Here is a 24183-nt window from a genome sequence, read left to right as displayed (position 1 = left end):
ATGGGACTGCAGACTAAGTTTGTTCAGTGTCTGGAAGAGGAGTTGCAGAAGAGGAAGGATATTGTGCATACCTAACACAATGTAAACAGACTATTTGAGAGAAATGAGCTGAGAACCCTTCCCAAGTTTCTAATTAAATAAAAAGGACAAGTAGACCCTATTTATTTTTTTCTTTTTCTTTATTTACGTAACATAATTAGCATAAAAGGGACTAAGTTAGAGTATTTGAAACTTGCATCCTTGAAATGGTCTCTCTTGAAATTCACAGATAAAATAGAGAAATCAATTTCCATCTCCTCTTCAATGTCAGTTTATTCTTTCTTCTTTTCTTCTTCTTCGCCATTTTCTTCTAATCTTATCTTATAAATCATTCCTCATCTTCTTATATTTTTTTCTATCAAAAAGATAATCAATTCTATCAAGTCTTCTGATACAAGGTAACTTTTCTTTCTCTTTTCTATATCCAAGCTTAAAACTAGGGTTTGATTAAAAAGAAAAATTAGGCGATTTCTCTTTTCTATATCCAAGCTTTTATTTTGTAGTATTTTAGTGAATTTTGGTGTATATATATTTGACATATTTTGACAATTACAAAATGCGAAATGCTTTAGTTTCTCTATAATTGCACTATTCTTCTTTATAGTTTTTCTATTTTTAGTTTATTTTTTTTTACTATTTTATGTAGATAATGGGTCGATATAAGAGGAAGCAAAGTAGAGCATCTTCACCTGTTCCAGATGCTAGAAAAAAAGCTAGAGCCGCTGCCCGAAAGAAAAATACTAAAAATAATGAGCAGTCGATTAGTGAAAAAGAAACACTTCAAAGTAGTAGTTGTAATCCATCTATTGAAGAAAAAAATGATGAAAATAGCAGCGAACAATCTGATGAAAAGAAAAATAATAGTGAAAATAATTGTGAGCAATCAGGTAAAGAAAAAAGTGACGAGAACAGTGGCGATAAATCAAATGAAGAAGAAAAAAGATGATGAGAGTACTGGTGAGGAATCAAGTGAAAATGAAAAAAATGGTGAAAGAGAAAGTGAGCAATCAGATGAAAAAGAAAAAGAAGATAAAATCGATGATACTGGTGGTGATGATTTATCAAAAGGTACTGAATCATCTGATAATCATAGTGAACCCAGGTCTCTTCAAGTTTTAGATTATGTCAAAATAATTTCTATTGAAAAGTATAAATTTGAAACCCATTTAAATGTGTTTGGGCCATATGAATCAAAGATCAATGCGAGAGTCAGCTTTGGAGCTTAATTTGTTGAGTTTAGAAAGATTCTAAGAAGTCAACATATTGAAAATGATTTAAAAAAAACTTGTTTTGGTCATTTTCTGAAGTTGGATGAAAATGTAGTAGTACAACTTCCAATGAAGTTAGTACATGGAATTTGTTTTCGTCGAATATTTTGTAAAAAACAAAAGAAGATTTGGTTTGATTATAATGGTTTGTCGATATGTTTTGAGATTAATGAATTTACTATCATGACTGGACTTCGATGTCATTGTCTTTCTCCTCTTAGTCAGCAGTTAGCAAAGATTGAAAAAGAAGGTGAAAAGTTGATTGATGTAGTGGGTAAGTCTCCAAATGCTGATGTACTCATAGAGAAAATGACGGATCCAAAGTTGACAAAAAAAGCAAAAGGTGGCTTTTAGTGTGGTTTGGTTCTTGCATTATATGTTATCTTCAAAAAGTGCAAATAAGAAGATAGAAACTCAGTGGTTAAAGATAGTGTCGAACAAAAATGTATTTGATTCATATCCATGGGGTTGAATAAGCTTTGATCTTACCATTAGCTATCTTTTAAAGAAGCTAGATCCAACCAAATCTCAGTATAACCTTCAAGGCTTTCCGTGGGCGTTCACAGTAAGTAATTAAATTGAAGTTTTCATTTTTTGATTATCAGTTAAACTATTAGCGTGACTTTGTTGTGTATAATAAGCTACTTTTTACTATTATATTATAGGCTTGGGCATTTGAAGATATTCCGACAATTTAACGACTTTCTAAGGATCCTTCACCTGAAAGATCATTCCCAAGAATGATTAGATGGATGACCACAACACCCGCTCATAATTTAACTGTTGATCTTATTGACCAGACAAGAGAACAAGTAAGATTATATATGTACATAATTTTAGTTGTGTTGTGCAAAGCAATAACTTCAAATATTGGGCAACTGTACTTGTTGTTTCCATAACTACTTCAGTTGTCCAACAACAGTTGAGTTATTCCAGTAACTACTTAAGTTATCCAATAACAATTGAAGTTGTTCCCACAACTGACAACTACTTCAGTTGTTGGACAACAATAGAATTTGTTCCCACAACTTCTTCAGTTTTTCCAACAATTGTTGAAGTTGTTCCAACAACTTCTTCAATTGTCCAACAACTGTTAAAGTTGTTGCTGCAACTAGTTTAGTTGTCCAAAAACTGTTGAAGTTGTTCCTACAACAACAGATAACTGAAAATATTTGGACAACTGAATTAATTGTTCCAAACTATATATATATATTTTTAATTTAAATACAGATGCAAAATCAGGTTGTTCACCCTTTTCTTTTTCCAACAAACATAGAGAAAGAGTGGATTTTGTTCAAGATATTGAGGCCTATAAAGATTGTCCAGATCCAAAAATTGATGTTTTAAAAGATGAGTTGTCACTTGTAACTACAATAAAGTTGGATATAACTGGTGGTAAGGAGAATCTTGAGAGAGTTGGTGATGAACAGAATCTTAATAGGGTGGTAGGGAGAATAGTACACCACTACCACCAACAATAAACCAGGTGTATTCCCACACAGTGGGGTCTGGGGAGGGTAAAATATACGCAATCCATACCACTACCTATGGAGAAGTAGAAAGGTTATTTCCGATAGACCCCTGACTCAAGACAAAAAATAATAAAAAATTCATAATAAATCATGAAACAAGATGGAATAACAAAAATAAGACACCCACAAAGTAATACCCTACACTAACGAACCAAAGGCTCCCCCACCCCAAAGTTCCCCTAACTACTGACTATGACCCACCCACATGCACTAGCCTTCTATCTTAATTTGCGTCCTCCAAACCTTTCTATCTAGGGCCATGTCCTCAGCAAGCTGTAACTTCTCCATATCACGTCTAATCACCTCTCTCTAATATTTTTCATCCTACCCCTACCCCGCCTGAAACCATCTAAAGCTAGCCTCTCATACCTATGAATTGGGGTATCCGTGACCCTCCTCATCACATACCTAAACCATCTCAACCAAACTTCTCGCATCTTGTCCTCTACTGAAGCCACTCCAACCTTCTTCTTGATAGTCTCATTCCTAATCCTATCACCTTAGTAAGCCCACACATCCAACGCAACATCCGTATTTCCACCACCTTCAATTTTTGAACATGGGAGTTCTTGACTGGCTAATACTCCACTCCACATAGCATGGTCGGACAAACTGCCGCTCTGTAGAATTTGCCTTTAAGTTTGGGTGGCACCTTCTTATCACACAACACTCCCGAGGCGAGTCTCCACTTAATCCATCCTGCCCCAATATAGTGGGAGATATCCTCATCAATCTCACTATTCCCTTGTATCATAGACCCAATATACTTAAAACTATCCCTCCTACAAACAACCTGGGAACCCAACCTTACTACCATCTCATTCTCCTACGTTAAGTCATTAAAATTTCATTCCATATACTCTGTCTTGCTCCTACTCAACCTGAGCCCTTTAGACTCAAGGTTCTGTCTCCACACCTCTACTTTATCATTCACACCTCTCCGAATCTCATCAATCAATACTACATCATCTGCAAAATGCATACACCAAGGTACATCTCCTTGAATACACCTCATCAATACATCCATCACCAATGCAAACAAAAATGGGCTAAGAGTCGATCCCTGATGCAACCCTGTTAAGACAGGGAAATGCTCTGTCATTTGATATTTTTAGATCTTTTAGTGGTGTAGAAAGAGGTGAATCATATACTGCTGATCTTGGTAGGGGGAGATACTCCATGTGAGACAAAAACAACAAACGTGAATGCTTCTAATATTGATTGTTGTTGTAAATGTCAAACATGTTGTGATAAGTATGATGTTCTTTTGAATGAAGTAAAATCCTTGTCAACAAATTTAGTGGACAACAATTAAAGAGGACTATATATCCGAGCTATGCAAGAAAATCTCCCTATACTCCTGCATTAAAAAGAAGATTGGCCATAAATTCCAAGGCCAAAAATACAAGGAGAAAGAATAGACTAAAAGTGAATTTGTACAAACCTCTTGATGTGGAGAAAAAAGAGGTCTTTAATGACTCTATTAGTAAGATAGAGGAGGAAATAAAAATGTATTTGACAGGTGAATTTAATTATCAAGACTTGATGAACATGGTTGATTCATATTTCTGGTTTGAGTATAAGGTAAATATTACTAACTTTTTACTTTGCTCAATTACCTATTGATATTTAATTGACTGTTATTTTTATTTTGCAACATGTTAATGATATTTTGTCCCTTATGCGCAAGAGATAGATTTGGTTTCCCAGATATTATAATCAAACAGATCTAATTTTTGATCTAAATTTCTACAATATTTTGTATGATCAGTAAAAAAATTTGAGTGATAAGAGTTTAGTGAATGGTGCTCTACCAATGCATAAGGCACTCGCATTATTTGAGATGGACAGTAGCATACTCAAATATTATAGTGGTGAAAAGCCGTATCCATGTGATCGAAAGTGGGATGGAGCAAAAAGAATTTACACTGTGATGAACATAAAGAATACACACTTTATTGCACTTGAGTTTTTGATGGAGAAAGGTTTGATTCAAGTTTATGATTGCAATATAGATGTGTGTGATGAGCCGACTTTTCTTACTTCTATTCAACCCATTCTCGAATCATGGCCCAAACAACTCAAGCAAAGCAGGGTGTTCAATTATTTTCCTGAAATTTTTTTAAATGATGCATGGTCGTATGAGCGTCTCAAGGATGTCCCAAGAAGAAATTCTTGTACAACATGTGGACCATATGCTTATGTTTTTATTGATCACTTACTTACTGGGATGGATTTGATGTGCCTTAATTACAACGAGGTGGAGAATTTTTGGATGCGATATGTTGTTGTCGTGATTAAGAAAGAGTTGAATCCTTGAAGGATTAGTTGGGGATATTGATTAGTTGTGTATGAAGTTACTTTTTGTACTTGATTTACGAGAACATTTGGATCAATGAAATTAGTTTTTGTGTTAGCTTTTGATTTAACTATTTCAGTATTAACGTATTTGTGCCAACTACTTTAATTATTCCAAGTTAAAGTAATTGGAAAGCAATTACTTATGTTATCTGTCCAACTAGTTGCTTCACTTGTCCCTGTAACTGCATTAGTTGCATAATAACTTTTTTAGCTATTTAAACAGCTACTACAGTTGTTTTTGTAACTACTTCAGCTGTACAACAACTACTTCAGTTATTCTTGCAACTACCTCAGTTGTTCCTACAACTACCTCAGTTGCACAAGAACTACTTTAGTTGTTTAAACAACTACTTCAGTTGTTCCTGCAACTAACTCAGTTGCACAACAACTACTTTAGTTGTACCTGCAACTACCTCAGTTGTTCCTTCAACTACCTTAGTTGCACAACAACTACTTCAGTTGTCCCTACAACTAACTCAGTTGCACAACAACTACTTTAGTTGTCGCTGCAACTTCCTCAGTTGTTCCTTCAACTACCTAAGTTGCACAATAATTACTGTAGTTGTTTAAACAACTACTTCAGTTATTCCTACAGCTAACTCAGTTGCACAACAACTACTTTAGTTGTCCTTGAAACTACATCAGTTGTTCCTTCAACTACCTCAGTTGCACAATAACTTCTGTGGAAGTTTAAACAACTACTTTAGTTGTTCCTATAACTGCTTCAATTGCACAACAACTATGTTAGTTGTCGCTATAACTACTTCAGTTTTTCCTACAACTACTTTAGTTGTCTCTACAATAACTTCAGTTGTCCCTACAACTACTTTGGTTGGACAACAACTATCTTAGTTGTTTCTACAACTATTGCAGTTGTTCCTACAACTACTTTAGTTGTTCCTACAGAAAATGACTTCGTCGATCTTCAATCGTTATTAAACAACTTAGTTTATACTTAATAATTCAAAAAATGAGTAGATCAATCTTCAATTGTTATTAAATAACTTAGTTTGTACTTGATAATTTAGAAAATGACTCCGCCGATCTTCAATCGTTATTTAACGACTTAGTTTATACTTAATAATTTAGAAAATGAGTAGATCGATCTTCAATTGTTATTAAATGACTTAGTCTGCACTTGATAATTGAGAAAATGACTCCGTCGATATTCAATTATTATTAAACGACTTCGTTTATACATAATAATTTAGAAAATGACTCTGACGATCTTTAATTATTATTAAATAACTTAGTTTGCACTTGATAATTCAGAAAATGACTTTGTTGATCTTCAATTATTATTAAACAACTTCGTTTATGCATAATAATTTAGAAAATTAGTAGATTGATCTTCAATTATTATTAAATGAGTTAGTCTGTACTTGATAGTTCAGAAAATGACTCTGTCGATGCTCAATCATTATTAAGCGACTTAGTTTAGACTTAATAATTTAGAAAATGAGTCTATCAATCTTTAATTGTTATTAAATGACTTAGGATATACTGGATAATTCAGAAAATGACTTCGTCGATCTTCAATTATTATTAAACGACTTCGTTTATACATAATAATTTAGAAAATGAGTAGATCAATCTTCAATTGTTATGCATGTGCTTGATAGTTCAGAAAATAACTTCGTCGATCTTCAATCATTATTATACGACTTAGTTTATACTTAATAATTCAGAAAATGAGTAGATCAACCTTCAATTGTTATTAAATGACTTAGTCTGTACTTGATAATTTAGAAAATGACTCTGTCAATCTTCAATTATTATTAAACGACTTAGTTTATACTTAATAATTTAGAAAATGAGTAGATTGATCTTTAATTGTTATTAAATGACTTAGTCTGTACTTGATAATTTAGAAAATGACTCTGTCAATCTTCAATTATTATTAAACGACTTAGTTTATACTTAATAATTTAGAAAATGAGTAGATTGATCTTCAATTGTTATTAAAAGACTTAGTCTGTACTCGACAATTCAGAAAATGACTCCGTCGATCTTCAATTATTATTAAACGACTTCGTTTATGCATAATAATTTAGAAAATTAATAGATTGATCTTCAACTGTTATTAAATGACTTAGTCTGTACTTGATAGTTCAGAAAATGACTCTGTCGATGTTCAATCATTATTAAGCGACTTAGTTTATACTTAATAATTTAGAAAATGAGTCTATCGATCTTTAATTGTTATTAAATGACTTAGTTTGTACTTGATAATTCAGAAAATGACTTCATCGATCTTCAATTATTATTAAACGAATTCTTTTATACATAATAATTTAGAAAATGAGTAGATCAATCTTCAATTGTTATGCATGTGCTTGATAGTTCAGAAAATAACTTCGTCGATCTTTAATCGTTATTGAACGACTTAATTTATACTTAATAATTCAGAAAATGAGTAGATCAATCTTCAATTGTTATTAAATGACTTAGTCTGTACTTGATAATTTAGAAAATGACTCTGTCAATCTTCAATTATTATTAAACGACTTAGTTTATACTTAATAATTTAGAAAATGAGTAGATCAATCTTCAATTCTTATTAAATGACTTAGTTAGTACTTGATAATTCAGAAAATGACTCCGTCGATCTTCAATTATTATTAAACGACCTCGTTTATACATAATAATTCAGAAAATGACTCTAACGATCTTCAATTATTATTAAATAACTTAGTGTGTACTTGATAATTCAGAAAATGACTCCATCGATCTTTAATTATTATTAAACATCTTCGTTTATGCATAATAATTTAGAAAATGACTCTGTCGATCTTTAATTATTATTAAACGACTTCGTTTATACATAATAATTCAGAAAATGACTCCATTGATCTACTGAAGTAGTTGGTTTACATTTTATCGTACAACTATATTGGTTGCCCAACAACATTTAAAGTTGTTGGTATACATCTAAATAAAAATCTTAACTATATAAGTTGTTTGAATTTCTTCAAATTATACTTCAAAATGTTTGTTAAATGTCTTGATTACCACAAGCTAAAACTTTACACCAAATTACTTGTTAAACCAAAAATACTACTACCAATATTAACGGTATGTTATAAATATGATACAAACTCATGCAACTCCATTCGATCTCGTAGGACATGTACTTTTTTTGTGGTCAATGCTTCTACAAAAAGAGCATCTATTTCTCTTCTTTGAAACCACTTCTCCTATTGTAGGCATCCGTTTTTGCCGCTTTCTTCCCGGTTTAGTCTTCTTTTCAGGTGGAGGTATTACTCTCTCTAAAAATTTTGGTGGAAGGGTCTAAAATTCTTCAGCTGGCAAGTATGTATGACTCTACCTTATAATATGGAGAAGAATACTCATAAATCATCTTGCCATACTCATCTCCAAATTTATGTCTAAGTGCTGCCATAGCATGTTGACATGGTATATTTTCAAAATCAAACTCTCGACACGAACATATTTTACTTTGTAGATGGACCATTGTAATCCCATTATCTGCAGTAACGCTGAACGTGTCTTCATCTATTTGCTGGACCAATAGATTATTTCCCAGATTTTTCTTAGCCATTATTTTAGTTTCTGCTGAAGGGACAAAAGTGGTTTTTAACTTGGCATATTTCATCTGTCTCTCATAAAATAATTCTGACCATCTCTTACTTATACCATTGAACAAGGCAGTAATGAGGAATTCTCTTTCTTCCTTGAGCATTGCATTAACAGACTAGCAATATTTGAGGTCAATACATCATATCTGAAGTTTAAAAATTTAAAAATATTAAGAAACTAAAATACAACCGATTGCAGATCCTCAACAACTATTGCAATTTCTGGAACAACCATCGTAGTTGTTGGAACAACTATGAAAGTTGTGGCAACAACTACTGTAGTTGTTGGGGACCTGCATTGTTTATATTTGAACCAGTAGTAAAAGTTTACCTGTTTTTTGGAAAATATGCTCTACTCCATTTGTCAAAGCCGATATTCTATAGATAATTAGCAACTTCCGCATTGATAATTCTAATTTGTTCAAAATGATCATGAAACACTTCTCTTCGGTATGCCTTTATTGCAGGATAATAATATCCAAGAAAATCTACACAATGAAAATTTCACCAAGATGCTTCGTACAACATCCGTGGTGCACTTCAGAATAAAATTTTAATATTGCTTTTTCTATGCTTGGATGCCTATCAAAAATGATGCACAATTATGAAGTATTAGGGACTATCTCTAACAATTTCTCAAAAAAGTATTGATATGCGGCATCACACTCCTTATCTACTACATAAAATACAATAGAAAAAATATGATTCTCTGTGTCTTACGCCACAACAACCAACAAAACTCCATCATAATGACCACTTAAGAATGTTCCATCAATAGCTAAGACTTTGCTCATGTGCATAAATCCCCTAATCTAAGCTCCAAGAGATACAAAAAAAATATTTAAACCTTTCCTGGTCATCAAGCTTTAAGGATATCTTGCTTCTTTCATTTACACTCATAAGCATATGATGGTAACCATCCAGAACGGCATACTCATACTCTGGTGTCCCTCTTATCATAGCCTTTACTATCTTACTACTTTTCAAACACTTCCAGTAGCTAATCTTGCAGCCCAAATCTGCTTGAACTATAATTTTTATATCTTTTGTGGATGGATCTTTTCCATTTAAGAAACTAGGTAGCATGTAATATGCAATGACATCTGCAGAAGCATGTGGATGATGACTTGTAATGTGTTGTTCTCCACATGAGTGAGTGTTGAGATACTTAACAATTCAAATCTATTACAACTTTTAAGCTTTGTATCTCACAACCAACAATCACAATTTTGATCTACGCATCTAGCATAATACACATTTGTACAATTCTTCACCGATTTGAATCTCTGATCTTTCTTAACGGAAGTAAGCTTCAACAATTTAATTAATTATCCCTTGTCCTTGAAAATTTTGCCTTTATAAAAACTTGTGTCGTCATCATCTATGTGGCTGCCTTGTGTTGGTATAGAATGATGTGAAACTTCTTCATTTATCAGAATATCCATAGTAACATGATGGTCTTCATTATTTGGAACTGAATTTGTTGTTTGTACTATCATCTCAGACACATATATTCTTAAAATGGGTCTACTTTGATCATCCAAAAACAATCACAAATCAGGATCGTCTTTTATCTTAGAAGGAGCTCCTTTTTGTTTTTCTACAAAGCCAAGCATGTAACTAATGGAGAGATCATATTTATCACAAGATAACTCAAACCTAGAACTAATGATCTCAACCAACTCATCATACTAATATTCGCACGTATCTTTATAGGTATTGTCTCTCGGCCCTTCGAACGCCAAGTATAACGAGTAGGATTTTCTATCCATTCATCATGTAAATCAATTCCTATTGTTATTTGATCTTCCTTAGATGGGAACAGTACTTGAAGGCATCAAAAAGTATTTCAGTAATACTAACAAGTGAGACATTCATCAAATAATTTTAAAATTGCTAAAGAATTTTGATTACTCGTCTCTACACCTATTTAGTTGTCTCACAGATATCGACAATTGTCAAAAAACTTTAGTAGCTTTGGGTACTTCTATAATTTTTCAAATATTTATTTCAACAATTAATAAGTTGCTCCAAATTTATATTATTTGTCCAAATATTTAATTAGTTGACCAATAACAGTACATAATTGTCGAACAACTTTAAAAGTTGTTGAGACAACTAACTATAACACCCTGAGTCTGTACCCCAAATGCTACACAGTGCTCATAATACCGAGAGACCACAAGCTAACCCATGGCTGGTACCTGCTGCAATAACTGAATAATATGCAGAATTAGGCGAAAACATGCCATAAGGTTCAATCTATAAATAATACTGAATGAGGTATTAAATACCAAAACTGAACAAAGTACTGAAATCTGAATGACTATCTAAAAACACTCTAGTCTGGAAAGTCTCTAAACTGTCTGAACTGCAGAGTTGATGGGACAAGCCCCTAACTAACTCCATCTACTGAAATAAACTGGAAAATATACTGTAAATGATAAGAACATCCTCGAACTATGAAGGCTCACCACTACTCTGAAATGCTGAGAGTTTGGTCTACTGAGGGTGCTTTGGAGCTCGTGCATCGAAACCTATAATATAAGAAACCATAGCGTAAAAAGCATGCATCAGTACTTTGAATATACTGGTATGCTCAGTGAGGTAGGCTGAAATGCAGGGGTTCATATGCATGAATAATAATAATTGTGTAACATGAGTATGACTGAATAAGAGTACATGCATGAATATGAATACCGTAACTGAAATTGTGATAACACTAAACACTGAGTCTGAATACTGATCAACTGATTTACGGGATAAATAATACTGTATAATTAATAAATAAGTGACTGTATCCGACAATCCCAAATTCAGGGGAACTATACTAAGTTTTGTACTGAGCTGAGTGACTATGTCTGATAGTCTTGAATCTGTAGAACTGGACTGAGTTTTATTCTGAGACTGAGACTGAAACTAAGAATGTAGGAGGTAATCATCTAACCAACATGCCCTTCTCTAGACTGATTAGGGTCCAAACTATAACCCCAGTTGGAAGGGCGTCAATACCGTGCCACAGGTAAGGATAAATTGTGAGTTAACCCTCTCTGGCAGGAAGCTCTTTCGTCAACCCTCACTGGTAGATAACTCGGGTGGGAAGTATCAACCCTCATAATGTCTGGTAGAAAGATATCTATAACTACGCTAGCTACGTAGTTCTGTAATGCAGGGATTACTATTAATGTTCAAACCCTCTGCTTACAGGAATGCCCCCATCCCTGGGTTAACTCGGTGTTGAATCCTACTCCCAACTGAATAGACATTGAACTGATTTCTAGTCTGTACTAGGCTAGACTAACCTATTACTAAGATTACTGTTTAGCTGAGCTGAAACTGAATTCACTGAATTTTGTTGACTGATGGAATACTATTGAATTCTGTTAACTAATAGAGTTTACTAAGGTCTGAACTGAATACTGAGTTAGACTGAACTATTACTGACTCTACTAGTTTTCCTAAGTTCTATAACTGATTGAGAGTACTACTGATCGTGACGTGACTGATACTGTTCTATGACTGACCATGGCTCTAGACAAGCAGCTAAATTGTTGGGTACAAGTACCCCCAGGACTCGATAGCATAAATTAAGAGACATGGCATAAACATGAAACATGTAAACTATGAACTTGATCATCATTCATTTATTGGGGCATTTTAACAAATACTTGCATGATATATCTTGCACATAGGCTAACTTGACATGAATTCTTGCTCTTATTAGTTCACATGAACAATTTATCAAACACTTAGAAGGCATAGAACATACGCATAACACTAATCAACATATGAATACACAAATTCAATCCTCAAATTCACAATTTGAAGGCTTTAACATGATCTCACATGATAAGACATATAAATCAATAAACTCCACATGAAACTTAGCATAACACACGGATTTGAAACACAAATAATCATTATAAACATGAATATTATCGAACCCATCATGGTATTCATGAAATCCATATACTTGAAGTTTAAAAACTGATTCTTGGACTCCAAGGTGGAAGAGACCCTTGGATGAACACTTCACATACCTTTGTTAAAGAATTTCTGAAAACTTATGGTTGAATCTTGAGTTCTTGATTTGAAATTTGAGCACCTAGGGTTTTGTTCTTGAGCTAATTAGAGAATGAATGAGTATATTTGCTCTTCAATGGGCTTAATTTTGTGTTTTGGGGCCGAAGGACGTGGGAAAAAGACCTAAATAACCCCAAGAACGCTGTCTTTTAATGACTAAAAACTGGGTTGTCGACGCGCAGGTCGACGCTAGCAAACGCGTCACACCATGTTCGCATCGATTCACTGGAATTGGATGCTGGTAGCTGGGAAAAATGTTAATAAATGTGATATTCAGCACAACGCGCCAAGATTGCGTTGATCCACTATTTTGGGATTCCAAAGTAGCTTCAAACGAAGTTCAAAAAATTTAAAACTTGTCTGAAAATACCTACGAACATTCCTGATCATGAATCAACCTAAACATCAACATTTAAGGGAAGTAAAGGTCGAAAAATAAGATTACCAATCTTCGTAGGTTAAAATGACACTAAGTCTGAGTACTTAGCTAAAATATTCTAAGTTTGGGACCCTTGACAAGCCTAAAGGACTAAATTAATCTTAGAATTTTGTGGGGTCTTACACTAACATTAGTTGTTTCACTATTACATTATTTTTCCCAAAACTATAGATAGTTGTAGGATAACTTCTGTATTTCTCAGACACATTTAACTATTCTACAAACAACTTTAGTAGTTCTTCGGACAACTACGAAAGTTGTTGGCTTAGACAATCAGATTGAGTTTACTAAACCCAGCTGAAGAATGGCCACAATGTTATTTTTATACTTATCAATAATGCTTTTTTGAGTTAATTTCAAGCTAAAAAAAGCAATTCCAGAAAGTTTAATAATATTTTGATATTTCTTTTCTATAAAATTTTCTTGATGATCTTCTCAATAAAAGCACAAATATAAAAAAAAAATGAAGAAGAAGAAGGTGAAGGACAAATATATACCTAAAGTAATAATTTTAGGCGGGTTGAAGGAGAGGTGGAAAGAGACCGGTGGAAGGCAACAAGAACACCCGCCTTTTGGGATCTCCCGCTTTTTCTTTGGATATATTTTGATAAAAATTGAGATATTTTAAGCAATAAATAGAGAGGTGAATGTTTAAAAATTAAAAGTTTGAGGACTACTGAGTTTTTTTTAATAAAATTTAATCTCATTAACCTTTATTATTCATTTGTCCCTTCTACCCAATTCTTACGACTTGTAGGACTCCCACATATTTGAATAACTATTTTATCTCTTTTAATAGCATCTCCCAGACTGTTTGGTCTTTCAACCAGTCAAATAAGAATAAAAGATGTATAAAAGATTGTTGTTACGATTGCTGCTTAATATACCCATTCTTTTCGTTTAAAAAACAATGACCTATTTTAATTTGACACAAAATTTAAGAAAATAAAGAAGATTTTTAAATTTTATGGTATTAAATTAAAGTCGTATCAAATGTACTAAAATACCCTTTAATCTTATGGTGATCCTAAACATGGCATGTGGAAAGTTGAAATTAAAGTATTGTAGAAAAAAAGAAGTCATTCTTTTTTAAATGGATTAAAAGAAAAAGTAGTCATTCTTTTTTAAACGAAGATAGTATTAAAGAGTGAAAATTTTTAATTTGCCGAATTTTATTATTGTTGCTTAATAACGACAAAACTTTTTAAGTTTTATCATAACAAAGAGTGTTTAAAATTTTTATTTAAAAAGAACGGTGGTTGGGGGGGAGTTGGGTGGAGGGAACAACTGAGAACTTTAATTAAACATAACAAAGATGCATGCAGGTCCTCAAAGACATTCCTTGATTATTTTAGGATGTGTTTGGTATGAAGGAAAATATTTTTCATGAAAAATATTTTTCTAAAAAATATTTTTTTGGAAAATAAGTTGATTTTTTACTTATTTTTTTATGTTTGGTTGGTGAGTGAAAAATATTTTTCTGAAAATGTTTTTTAGTTTTTGGTTGGTAAATGAAAAAATATATTTTAGTGTTTAGCTAAGGAGAAAAAAATATATTTTAGAAAAAATAATTTCTGACCCCAAGAAATATTTTTTCGGGTATATTCAATATAAAGGAGGAAATAAGTTTTCTAGAAAAATAAGTTGTTTCTTACTTATAATCTTGTATTCGTTATGAGAATTGGGTAAGTATATATTTTCTAATAGTATTTGTATATATTTAACAAAAATAATGAAAACAAATATGATAAGAAGTGTGGGATAAGAAAAGAGTTTTGAATTTTTTAAAAAAATTAAAAAAATATTTTTTTTGGGGGGGGGGGGGTTGAGGGTTGGTAGGTGGGAGTTGGGGTTGTCAAAATAGATAGTAGGGGGTGGGTAAGAAAAAGATTTGATTTTTTAAAAATATAAATTATTTTTTTGTGGGGATGGGGGGTGACTAGTACGGGGTGGGGGTCGGGGTAGGGGAATGTGGGTGGGTTAAGAAAAAAAATCAAAATTTTTCAAAAAATAAATTTAAAAAATTCAATTTTTCTTAAAGGAGAGATGGGGTTGGTAGGGGTGAGGGGTCGGGTAAGTCCCTTACATAAGGGGGTCGACGACACATAGGCTTCACTTAAGAATCTCGTTAAGGAATTTTTGTGGTGCTTAAAAGTCTACAACAGTGTCAAGATAGATATTTCGGCTGGGGTATTATTTAGTTGATCCAATACAGAGTATTCTTGCTTGCACCTTCTTCCAAATGTCATTTTTCTCTATTTCTATGATGGGTAGCTTATCTTTTCTAGAACTCTCTTGGATCAGTTTTTCGGGTGTATATACTCGTCCCAATCAAGTAACCCTTTGTGCAACATTTGCTTTGGCTATTTTTTCCTGAGGTATTCTGCTCATAGCTCTATAGAACTGCATGAGGATCATAAATGGCTTGAGAGGCTCATATGACTGTGAAAGGATGTTGAGAGGCTCTTATGACTATGAAAGGAGGTTTAAGCGTGGCTACTTTAACTTCAAATGGTGCCTATCTTTGTACTATTTTCATTCTCAATGAACTAGATGGAATTTTCTAAGTCCACGTCATCATCAACATTAAGCATATTTACCTGATGATTTAAAAGTGGATTATTTGTGGTGTGTAACATTAGATCTTTAAACTGAATGGCCTTGGTATAAATCAATTTTTGAATCTTGTTCTTCAAGACAAAACATGCCTCTATAGGATGCCCTTTCATCCCGGAGTGAAAGGCACAAATTTGACCAGGGTTGTAATGGTCAGACTTAGTATTAACAGGTATGATAGCAATAGACATAATGAAGCCTGCTTCTTTGAGTCTTTCATACAGCTGGGGTATGGGTTTAGCTAGAGGGTGTATTATTTTTTCTTAAAGTTGGCTTTGGGCTTGTGATTTTGCCGAGAAAAAGGTTGGGGTGCTTAAACATGAGCGGTTTGGGCATTGTACATAGGATAGGTAGGGCTATGGAATTGCAGATATATTTGATATGGGGTAGGTTTTTGGTATAGTAGGGTTTGATATAGCACTGGAGGTTGTATTTGGTAAAGAGATATCGGGTATGACATTAGAGATTGTGGATAGTGTGATAGAGGGGGAGTAGGGGTTTGGTAACTTAGAACACTCTTTGAAGGTTGGGCTACTATCACTATACCCACTTCTTTCTTCTTATTGTTCTTAGAGATTCCTCCAGATTGTAGGGTTTTATTGGTAGCTTTTAAAGCTTCCAGATTGATGCTCCTCCTATTCTTAAGACACTCTTCTAGCATTTATCCTACATTGATGACTTCCACAAAAGTTTTATCCTTAACATTTATCATTTTCTCACGGTATTCCATCTCCTGTGTGAACAAAGTATTCTTCCATTTGAGATTCTTAAATGAGGGTCGAGATGTCTCACTGGGAGGCTGTAACATAGTATATTAAACTGGATGCAAATAAATGGACCAATTGGACCGATAATGTCTTTGATTTCATAGAGCAGTTAGGGTTTATTATTGACAACATCCCCAACAGGTTCTATATACAGACTCTGAGGAGGAAGCCAAATAAATCATTCAAGGACTATGCTATAAGGTGAAGGTCCGAGGCTGCACGAACTCGACCCTTATTTAAGAATCTCAAATAAAAGAATAATTGTCATGGATAAGAGTTAACTCAGGATTCGTGACATGTATGTGGAATACAACAAATTTTATCGATGTGAATCAACAAATCACAGGAAAATTAGGTCATATAGATCTTCTTTCCTACAGTAGCAGATTCGGCTAGTGATCAGTACCCTATCTTTCTCTTTATTCCCATAGAAAGATTCTTCTATGAAAAAACTCTCAGATTGGCTGAGCTTTCAAAGAAATAGGGATCATGCTACAAGCTTCTAGGCTACCTATTCTAGAGTATCCCATGGCTACCTGGGCATGGTAATGGACCCTAGTCATCTGTTCTTTTCAGAGCATTCACCTCCGAATCTCCCGGGTCTCTTGGATTTGGTTCGAACAGTCTTAGTTTTCATAGAAAATAAAGAGAAAAAGATGCATTGGGTTTAGGACGAAAGCGAAAACAATTAGGATATCTGTTTATCTTGGTTAGGTTGATCCATAGGAGTTTCAAACTTCTTTAGGAAAGTGTAAGCACCTGTATACAATTTTTATTTCACTTTCTATATATAGATATGGCTTTCTATTGATGGAATATACCAAGCAAAATCTTCATTTTAGAACCACAACTCAGTGAATTTGGCGACAACTATATTAGGGTCTGTCTTAAGGCATTGGCTTTCTAAAAAAAGGATTTCCTATCATTGCATGGTTTCTTTTTGTATAAAACATATTGACTACAAATTGAACTAAAGAAAGAATGTTGATTGTTCGAAAATGTGAAGACCGCAATATCGACTTAGAATAATCAAACGCCCATCACGAGTCACATGGGCACCCCCACCAGGTAGAATAGTTGTGATATCCTTATCAATATCTAACTCTAAGAGAATTCTATTCATATTTCTTTACACTGCTGCTCGCTTTGGAGACTAAACAATAGAAATAATACGTAACAGTCAACCAAGTAACGATAATAAGAAAGACTAGGGTATAGCTTTTTAAATCCCTGGTCGAAATCATCCAACATCAAATTGTATAAGACCTTAGTGATTAACCCCGCGTGTGGGATCCCAACTTCCGTAATAGAACAATTAATTCTAGTTTGGTCATTGGTATCTTTAAAAATGATGAAACTAAGGATATTATGTAGCTATCACACACCAAGGGTGCCAGCTTTCTTAAAATTCTTTTATGAGGAATAGTACCCTGTGAGGGTGCTAGATTCAAGATGAAAATAGTTAGTTTCTTTCCCACTCCACCTAATTTAGGAAAGAACTCATGGCGATCTAAGGGAAAACCACACAACTGCTCCTGAAATATAGATGAATGCATAAAACAACTATTCAACATATGCGCCAAAGAGATTAAAAGGAGAGTGTCCCTTTCACTGGGACAAACAACCCATTTATGATCAGGGTCCCTTGGATGACATAAAGTTTCAACATAAAAAGAAATCGCCTTGTCTTTGGGAATACTTAATAACTTAAGTGGGGACAATGCATACTTCTCCTATGAGATAAGAATGATTATATTACATATGCTTAAAGGGGACAGTGAAAATAGATCACCAAGTTTAGCATAGACATATAATATTGACCGGGCAAGTTGCTGTACGGAGCATGAATAAGGTGGAGTTTTTCGTGGGTCCTCGTCATCTGAATCAATTCAGAATGAACAGTATCTCTATCTAGCTTTGTTATTATTACAGTGTTATCTGTACCCAGCTAATAAGTAGAGATATGCAGAAAGGGGACAGCTTTGTCGCGGACCTTTCTTTGTTTTCTTTTATGAAGTCCACTGGTCATCCATGGATTATAGGGGCTTTCCATTGTATAAAAATACACTTTCATATCTTACTCTGTAAATCCCATTTTCCTCAAGCATATAGAAATCTATGATTCAAATTTGTATATACTACTGCTTTGGTGAGTTTAGTGATCATGGCTAGCTCACCTGATCTATCAGCTAAGTAGTAAGCCTCCTTGGGATAATTATCAATATCTCTTCTTATCAAAAAGAGATTAGGAGGGCTCCACCCTTTTTAAAGAGCCATCCCATCATTCAATAGAAACTATTAGCAACTGCCTTAGTCATTCTCTTATACAGTGTAGTCCCCATAGCAATGGGCCTCGGTCTAGCAAGGTTTTGCTTTTATGGGAATCATTGCTAGGAATAAGGATTGAATTGCACCTGGTTTGATCCTGTTTGATTTCAATTACCATATGGAAATGGAGATCATCCAACATTTTGTTCCAGCACTGCCCCTGAATTAATCAACCAAGTAGAAGTTGAAGTTCAGTTGGAATCCATATAGTCTAGTAGTTTTTTTACTATGAAGAGACCCCTATTGTTGATAGAGAGATTACCGCCCCGCCCTTTATAGTAGCAACTGTTGTCATGGAATAAGATTTTGTTTTCTATCAAAGAAGCATGCTTAACACAGCCTATAGAATAAAGGCATTCGAGCTGTATCTAAACAAAATATTAGGCAAGGGCCCATACTCTCTATTCTATAGAGACGATATCCCTTTCGGCTATGGTATGGGGAAGGGGAGGTGAGATATACTCATTGATTTTATATTAGATAAGCGGTCGTACTATGATCATTAGGGAGACATGGGCCCATGTGCTACACATAAGAATGAATTGTTATGCGATTGGTAAACTCTTTCCTTTTTGCGGGCAGCCTATCAAATCGGATCACGTATTTTAGAATATGTCATTACATCATGTACATGTATTCATTTTTCCATTTTTTGGATCTTCTTGCTCATGCTCGGATAGAGAATGGACACGACTCCCCCTCTTCCCATTCTACCATCCAAACAGGTCAGCTATTCTAAATTCTGGGGTTGGGTCGAATAGGACCAGATCTAATTGGATCTGATCATAGCTTTGAGTTTAGGTGCCGTACTATGGTCGGACCAGAAAGGAGGGGGACAACAAACCTCCTGCCAAGAGGAATGTGCATCTGAATAGTCATCAGTTTGAAAGAGAGTAAAACACCCAAAGATAACGTGTAGAGGAAATCGCTCACCAATAATAGGAGCCATCGTCTTCTGACTCAGATAAGCGGCCATCATTAAATTGGCTTTACAAGGGATCTTATAATAGGGAACTTTCATTCCAAGTAGAAATCCTCGAGCAACTTTACTAATACTAATAAACAAGGGGAAAGTCCAATATTTTCTATTAGTATAAGGAAGGCGCTAGCTAGCGCCCAACCTATACAAGGGCTTTCCATCTCCATTTGGTCGTGCTACTATGATTTAATGTTCAGTCATCCCAAGGCAGTAGGATGTATGGTATAGGTCCCCCTATTTTATCTCCCTTAAAGTCTTTTATGGAAATCATCAATGTAGGAGAAATTCTAGATGTGTGTCTTAAGAATAAGCGCATTATTAATCTGGAAGATTTACAGGCTACCAATAAACCCTGCAATATAGATAAATCTATGAGAATAAGAAGAAAGAAGTGGTTGCAGTAATGGTGGTCCAACCTTCAAAGAGTATTCAAGTTATCAAAACCCCCCACTCCCTCTCTATACACTATCTACAATCTTCAATATCATACCAGATACATTAGCAAAATATAACTCCCAATGCCATGTCAGACCCTACTATACCAAACACCTACCTATATCAAATACATTAGCAATTTGACAACCCTACCTATCCTGTGTATAATTATCAAACCGCTCATGTCCAAGTATCCCATTCTTCTTCTCAGCAAAATCACAAACCCGATGCCAATATTGAGAAAAATAATACACCCTCTAGCTGAACCCTTAGCCCAAATATATGAAAGACTCAAGGAAGTTGTCTTTCCCACACCCATTTCTGTCGTGCCTATTAATAATAAGTATGAGCGTTACAACCCTAATTAAGTTTGTGCCTAGCACTCTAGGATGAAAGGGCGATCCTATAGAAGCATGTTTTGCCTTGAAGAACAAGATTGAAAAAATAATTGATACCAAGGCCATTTAATTCAAAGATCCAACACCATATGCCAGAAATAATCTTTTTCAAATGATCAGTTGAGTATGCTTGATGTTGATGATTATGTGGACTTACAAAATTCCATCTGGTTTATTGAGAAGGAAAATAGTACTCCCATCAGTGTACAATGATAGGCACCATTTAAAGTTAAAGTAGCCATGCCTAAACCTTATTCCACAGTCACAAGAGCCTCTCAAGCCATTTATGATCCTCATGCAGTCCCATAGAACTATGAGCAGAATACCCAAGGAAAAAAAGGGTGGCCAAAGAAGATGTCGCACAAGGGTATCGGGAAGATTATATACACCCAACAATCTGTTCCAAGAGAGTTTTAGAAAAGTAATCAATCCATCATATAATTGGAGGAAAATGACATTTGGAAAAAGGTACAGGCCAAAGAATACTCTACAGTGGATCAACTAAATAAGACCCCCAACTTAAATATCTATCTTGACATTGTTCCAGACTTCTAAGCACTATAAAAAGGCCTTAATAAGATTCTTAAGTAAAGCCTCTGTGCCAGCTACCATAATAGGTGTAAAAATGGCCCACATGGTCGGCCAAGTGTTTGTAACATACAAAATATCCTTTCATGAGGACAAGTTGCTGCCTAAAAAAATCACACAAAAAGGCTTTGTATGTCACAGTGCAACATGAAGAGAATGATATCCTGAGTGCTGATTGATTTAGGTTCGAGATTAAACATCTGCCTATTAGGTGCCTTAATAAGGTTGGGAGTCGATTTGGCTAAGATGCAAACCTGGAAGATGAACGTAAAAGCATTTGATGGCTTTTAGAGAGACATCATTGGAGAGATTATATTGAACATGGTGATGGGTCTTGTTATTTTTTCCATAACATTCTAAGTGATGGACATTCCCGTTTCATACAAATTATTGCTCGATGATCATGGATGAATATGGCTGGTGTAGTCCCTTCCATACTGCACCAATGTCTCAAGTTTAAATATGATCATCAAGAAATGGTAATACATAGTGAGAGAGGACATCCCATATATGCGATCAAAGAAAAGAAGGGCCTCGGAGGGGAAATATTTTATACTCTGGAGTTGGTTAGAATTATTAAAATAGATCCATAATGGAAGAATAAGGGTGAGAGAATGTTGCTCAAGTTCGGGTATAAACTAGGTAAAGGTCTTAGAGTAAGATTGCAAGGAATAACCGAGCCTATACAGCTACATTCCAAGAAGACCACATTTGTCTTGGGTTATGAGTACATTGCACAAAGAATACCTTGACTGGAGGCCACATAAGGATCATTTCTATTATCCTTTGCCAGGTCCCTTTCCCTTGTTGTATCAAACTTTTTGCTCAATTGGGTTTCTTGAGAACTATGAAGATGAGATATTGGAAAGATTGAGGTTCTTATTTCTAACTAAGGAAGAACATTGTAACGTTATCATCAGTGAGAAGAGAGGATCCCCTGGTCAAAGTAGTGGATAGAAGACTACACTCAGTAGATGGACATCCACTCTATCTAGGCCTCACTAGGCACTTGGGTAGATTTGAAAGATTTTTTATGTTTTCATGATTTTAAAATAAATAGACTCAATTTTTTAGCTAGGTTGCATTTTCTAATTTTTGTTCCCTTTTGATTTAACATTATCTTTTTAGACATTTAGCATAATTGGAATTAACAAAAACTTTCTTTTTGGTTTATTAATATTCTCTATTTTTGTTTCTTCATCAAAATCACTTTTAAAAATATTGAATCTGAGATTATGACAAATAACGAGACTGTACAATATAATATAAGAGAATTAGAAGAAGTGGAAGAAGATAAGGTCCCCGAGGAATTTGTTAGTAAGGCTGAAGATTTAAAGATAATCTCAAGGGAAACCTAGAAGAACCTGAAGTAGTAAACATAGGAAAATCTGAAGTGGTAAGAGAAACCCATATTAGCGTCCATTTGACTAAGGATGAGAAAGAGGATTTGTTTGGTTCTTGAAAAGCACCCAGATGTCTTTGCTTGGTACTATGCTAACATGACAAAGCTAAGCACTTCAATAGTATCTCACAGGTTTTGAACTGATCCATCTTGTCCCCTTGTCAAGCAGAAACTTAGAAAATACAAGACCGGTCTATGTTTGAAAATCAAAGAAGAGATTTCGAAGCAAATTGAGGCTGATATCCTTCAAGTAACAAAATGTTCAACTTGATTAGAAAACGCTGTGCTTGTTATTAAGAAATATGGGATGGTTAGAGTTTGCCTAGATTATATAGACCTCAATAAGGTCAGTCCTAAAGATGACTTCCCACTCCCAAATATCTATATTTTGATCGATAATTGTGCTAAGCATGAAACACAGTCATTTGTGGATTGCTTTGTTGGTTATCATCAGATTAAGGCATATGAATAGGATGCTGAGAAGACCACTTTCATCACTTTGTAGGGGATTTACTACTATAAGTTCATGCCATTCGGATTATGAAATTTTGGAGCTACTACATACATGAGGGCCATGACCACTCTATTCCTTGACATGATCTACAAGAAAATTATCGACATTATCATCAAGTCAAATAAGGGTACAAACCATTTGTCTAATCTTGAAAAATTCTTTAACAGACTGAGAAAGTATAATCTAAAGTTGAACTCGATAAAGTGTGTCTTCGAGGTTTCTACAGGAAAGTTATTGATCTTCATTTTCAGCCGTAGAGGTATAGAACTAGATTCAACCAAGATTAAAGCCATTTTGGATATCCTTATATTATCTCATAAAGTCTTGAGTCATGTCTTCACGTGTATGCCACTTGTCATAGTCTTGTTTGACATACCAAGTGAGTATTATTGCTAATAAGATTTGAATGAACAATCTCAGTATGAGAGCTTCATTATGTCCTATGCTAATTAGTCTGCCACAATAGTGCTTTAGATGCATAATCAAGTCTCCATGCCCATCAAATACATTGAATTTTGAAACTTTGTATCCTGAAGGTAAATTAATCCTTGAATATAAACATAGTTTCTTATAACTCAAGTCATAAATTCCTTTGAAATTTAGACATCCATCCAACCTCTTTTCTAAGTCAAGAAACTCTTGTGTTACCATATTTTGCAAAGTACCAAGGAGATGAATAAAGAGATATAGGTAAGAAAGTATTTTATGTTGGAAAAGAAGTAAGTTTGCATTAGAAAAAGGGAAAAGGTATCGTTTCCACCCCAAACTATACCCGAAAAGTTGAAGCCACACCTAAACTATACTAGTGACCTATTACACACCTAAACTATAAAAA

This window comes from Capsicum annuum, unplaced genomic scaffold (genome assembly GCF_002878395.1).
Source record: "Capsicum annuum cultivar UCD-10X-F1 unplaced genomic scaffold, UCD10Xv1.1 ctg1490, whole genome shotgun sequence".
NCBI lineage: Eukaryota > Viridiplantae > Streptophyta > Magnoliopsida > Solanales > Solanaceae > Capsicum > Capsicum annuum.
The sequence above is the reverse complement of the archived record's forward strand: the minus strand, read 5'-3'. Positions refer to the sequence as shown.